Raw genomic sequence first — 4,972 nt, forward strand, 5'->3', positions numbered from 1 at the left:
CCTTCCGACCCTAAATCTATGAAACTATGAAACTATGCTGAAGAATCAATTAATGACATTATGTTCTGTGTCTTGGTAGAATAAGGTAGGAATCTTTCCCTCACTCTTATCATGCACTCCTTTCCCTTCTGTGCTCAATGGCACATCCACTCCCCTCTTATTCCTGACTCCTCCACCTACTGCTGGTGCTGCTGTCCCCAGCTGCCTTGGGGGCAGAGGGAGCTCCAGAGCTGCTCCAGTTAGGCAGTACAGTGTGCTAGACTTAGCTGGGAATGGCAGCAGCAGGTGGGCTCCCCATCCCCACATCTGCTCTCAGAAAAGCAGGGAACATCCAGAGGGATCCGGTGTGGAGAAGGAACCTGTCCACTGCCACTGCTGTCCAGCTGAGTAGGGGCAGATCTGGAGCACTCTCAGCCCCTGGGTCAGCTGGGAACAGCAGCAGAAGCAGCAGCAGCAGGCAGGAGAGAGGGGGAATGGAAAAGGAAGGCAGGAGATGTTCAGTTGATTACAGAGAGGAAGGGAAGTGGGGGGACTTCTAATGGTCTAGGGATTTCATAGAATCATAGAAGTAGGGTCAGAAGGGACCTTATAGATCTTCAAGTCCGACCCCCTGCCTGGGCAGGAGAAAAAAAAAAACTGGGCTCAAATGATCCCAGCTAGGTAGGCATCAAGCCTCCTCTTAAAGACCCCCATGGTAGGAGCCAGCACCACTTCCCTTGGAAGTTCGTTCCAGATCCTAGCCGCCCTGACCGTGAAGTAGTTCTTATGGATGTCTAATCTAAACCTACTCTCCAACAACTTGTGGCCGTTATTCCTTCTTATCATAGGGGGCGCTAGGGGAAACAAGGTCTCTCCCAGACCCTTCTGGTCCCCCCTAGTCTCCCCTATTTAAAAGAAGTCTCTGGCTACTTCTTGTGCAGCCTGGTCTAAAAACGGGATGTGACCATGCCCCCACAGTCCCACTGGAGCAATCCCAGTAGGTCTAATTTGCTGCAACTCTACTGATCTATTGGGTTTGCAGTCACAAGGCAACATACTCTCCTGCTATGGTCCTGGGTTAGTTTCACATGCTTAATAAAAGACTGAAACATTAAATGAATCACAAAAAGAACTAAAAACATCTGTTACATGTTTGTGATGACTGAATTGTTTACCATAATGAATTCTATTAATGTTCAACTCATACACTACCTGTTATGGTGTGTCTGTCTGTATAAACTATCTAACTATCAAACTGTGTTTATCTGGCCAAACTTATACGGTCCAATTCACAATATCAGATGTGACTTTATCAAGGTGAAAAATATCTGCATTATCACTAAGATCGTATCCCAAACACAAAGCCAAAGCTCCTAGGAGTATTGCTGCGGTCTTGCACAATATGAAGATTGTGACAGTAATCCTTCCTCTTCATCAACATTCCTGAGGTCCTGTGTATTGGCCTTCGACAGTACATTCTAAGTACATTCTCTATATCATGCTATAAAATGGTGCTTATCTGTTGGCATACACATCCTTTTAATACCAGTCCATTTTCCCCCAGAAACCCTCTCCTAGTTCCAAATTCCAGTTTCATTTATTTTCTTTCTGAGTGTCTGTGATTCCAGTGTGTCAGAATACTAGCTTAGACTTAAATGAATTATTCAAAAGAGTAAAGCAAGATGACAATATTTCTGGCTTTTGCCCCTCACAGTAATTGCTCAAAATACCTGAATTGAAGGCTTGTAAGAGCGTTGCTATCAGCCAAAATCCAAACCACTAGGAACCAGTCTATGGTTTCCATTCTTTGAAATGTCCCCCCCCCCAAAAAAAAAAACAGAAGAAAGTCTTAATTAAATGGCATGGGACTGAGGAAAGGCCTCAGAGGAAGTCATAGTTACATTAAAAGAAAGATAGTTCTCTGTTCTTATTCCTATATATTTTAATATGTTGCTCCATATTGACAAGGTAAGTTTATTCAACACTGCCACCCCTAGAATTTATATAAAACTGTGATAAAAGTGGAAAAATCAAAGCTTTTTAAAATGATGATGATTTGAAAAAGCCACAAAGGAGTCTATCAGAGATTGCCAAAAAAAGCTGTAAAGTTTCAGTTTGCGTTAATAGTACCCTATCCCCTGTGCAAATGCATACTTAAGACAGTAGATTTGGATCCTCATGAATGAGTTTTCAAATACCTGTTTAAAAATTATATCAGTTTTAACAATGTATCTTCATTTCTAGCTTCCTGAGATATATGCAGTTTTGTCTCTGATTGTTAGTTAACTATATTATACACATATACAAGTGACTAAAATTATATTAATTACCATCATAAATTCACTAGCCCTGGTTGGAAGGGATGTACACAAATGGAGAGAAAATGTACAGGATTGTTCTGAACATAATTGTGTCTATAACTTAAAGTCCCCAGGCAATTTTCTTTTCCTTCTCCCCTTCTCCCCAAGTCTAATGCCAATCACATGTGACATGGACTACAAGGTTGGGTCAAATAATTATTGTATCTCTGGGTCCTTTTGTTTAGCTTTCCTAGCTCTATCTGAGGGTGGAGATACTCTAGCCTTTACTAGAGTACTGTATTTTGAGGAATATTGTTCCTGTCATACCTTTAGGGTTCTGTAACAGATTTTATTTTCTATATCATGGAGGACCAGTTTATTAGTTCATGGTAGGCATCTTAAATGCTGTGCTCTAGTAAAGGCCAGAGTCTCTTCACAACCAGACAGTATAAGGAAAGCTGAACAAATGAACACAGAGGTACAAGAACTATATATGGCCTAACACAGACCAGATCATCAGGTCAGTAAAATCAACACAGAACTAACTAGTGTGTTGAGTGAGGGGAAAGGGGATGCTTAATTCCAGCTTGGTCTGGCCTGGCTGAGGTTCAGTTTGGCACCTATTGAAAATCAGAGCACCCTCAAGGATGTTCTGAATTGAATCTTGCTGCCTGTAGTCCTCTGGATCTGTTCTGACAGCTAGGATTGTTTGAATGTGCCAGTGTTGCAGATCCCCAATTTTGCACAGCCATGCCTCTACATTGTTTAGGTCTTTGCTCATGCCAGGGGAATTCTCTGCTGGTGAAGTTAGCCTGATTTATGACTCTTTGCACTCAGAACTGTGAAAAAAGGGCAAGAGTGGGGCTAAGGATCTGGCCTACTGTAGCTTCCCACATAGAGTGAAGGATGCCCAAGAAACCCCCAAGGAGGAAATAGAGAAGCTCCTAACCACCCCAACTCCATGTAAGGGTGAATAGGAAAGAATATTTTTTTCCTGAAGGAGGAGACCTCATTTTGCTCTTTGCAATTCCAGAGAGGAGAGAAACAGGAAGGAAAAAGAAGGTGCCCCCTTTCAGTGTGTGTGTAGTTCAGGGTAAAAATATACCTACATCCTCTTTTAATTTTGTCATCTTATTTTGGATGTGTTGCTGTATGTAGCAAGCAAGATTGAAAAGTTAGTATACTTATTTATTAGTAATAAGACAGAAGCCATGTTCTAAGCAATGATGGGAAATCTCAATTTATTTTTATATTAGTACATGAATGGTAGAGACAAAAATTAATTTAATGAAAAGTCACAAACAGTTCTCCAGTTCTACTTTAAATGTACTCATTATATTTACCTTAATGCTCATTTTAGATAAAGCAAAAGTATTGTTGGTAGTACAATTTGTTCTGGACACATTATAGTACTATAGTATAATTGACTAACACTTACATTTCATTAAATTATGTGTTCACTTACCACATGATTTAGTAGCCACAGTGAAAATTAGTACAATAGAACTTACTGTGTAACAGATTGTGACTACATCTATGCCTCCTTCATCTAATACTTTTCGTTTACATAATTCATAAGATGGCATTATGATTTACTGTACCTATTGGTGACTCTTATTAAGATTCCCCAGAAAGAAAACATTGCTGTGTGGGAGAGGTGGCAGAGGGGCAAGGCGAAGAAGAAAAACTCAGTACAGTAGTGATTTAACCCTATTTCTCTCAGTAGTTGTTGCTGTAAAATACTTGTGGTTGTGAGAGATAAAATAAAATAAATTAAATGGACTAGCTAGCAAGTCCAATCCGCCTCTTAATTATAAACCAGCAGAAAAACTTAATATGTTTGCCAATTAAAATAGTCTCCAGCTGTCATAGACTGGCAATACAAACAAGCCAATACTGTTGCAATACAGTCCCTTCTAAAATTTCTTGTAATTTCTCCTCAGCTGCTTAGGGATAATGGTCCCACCTGTCTCCTGATCAGTCAGTATTGGGGAAATAATCCTCTTGCTAATACCTTTGTTCGGTTAAAGACAATTATTATTATTACTTATTTTTATTTTTGTATGTTTATGTCCTACTAGGGATCAAGATGCCTTTATAACTAACTGACCCCTAAATTATTATACAGGCCTATTAGATAGGCACCTACTTTTAACATTTAACATTTAAGCATTTAACATTAAAGAGATTACATACTTATAGTCTATTAACTATCTTTATTCAAACCAGGTTTTTATAAAAACCCATTTAAACACCCAACAATTTTATATATTCAATAGTAAATTATTCCACATTATGACACAGCTGTATATAAACACTACTTTGTACCTGCATAAGAGACAACATTTCTTGCAACCCACAATAATAGTCAAAAAAAAGACTGGATTTTGTGTACACAAGAAAGTATATTCCTAAAGATAAATTCTTATTTCTTGTCCTTGATGCATTAAAATACATATATAAAGTAGCTTGTCGCTGCTATATTGAAATACCTAAATGAAATATAACAATAAAAATAGAATACTTATGGTTTACTTTTCAAAATACAAAATCTTAAAAATACTAGTCAACAAATGTAAAAAATAGTAAATCTTAATGACTTTGACAGTGGCCATATAAGGCTATTAAGGCATGCATGCATGCTGCAGGTTAGTCAGAGTTGCATCTTCCCTTAGGAAGGTCCAACAGATGCA

General features: G+C 38.8%; 1 protein-coding gene across 2 annotated transcripts in view; it reads right to left on the reverse strand.

Moving 5' to 3' along the window:
* Window positions 1–4,972, reverse strand: part of FBXO36 (F-box protein 36) — a 146,383-nt gene that overhangs the window by 109,786 nt on the left and 31,625 nt on the right. The window lies entirely within an intron of this gene.

The sequence above is a fragment of the Gavialis gangeticus genome, unplaced genomic scaffold (genome assembly GCF_001723915.1).
Source record: "Gavialis gangeticus isolate Ggan-Ray unplaced genomic scaffold, GavGan_comp1, whole genome shotgun sequence".
Taxonomy (NCBI): Eukaryota; Metazoa; Chordata; order Crocodylia; family Gavialidae; genus Gavialis; species Gavialis gangeticus.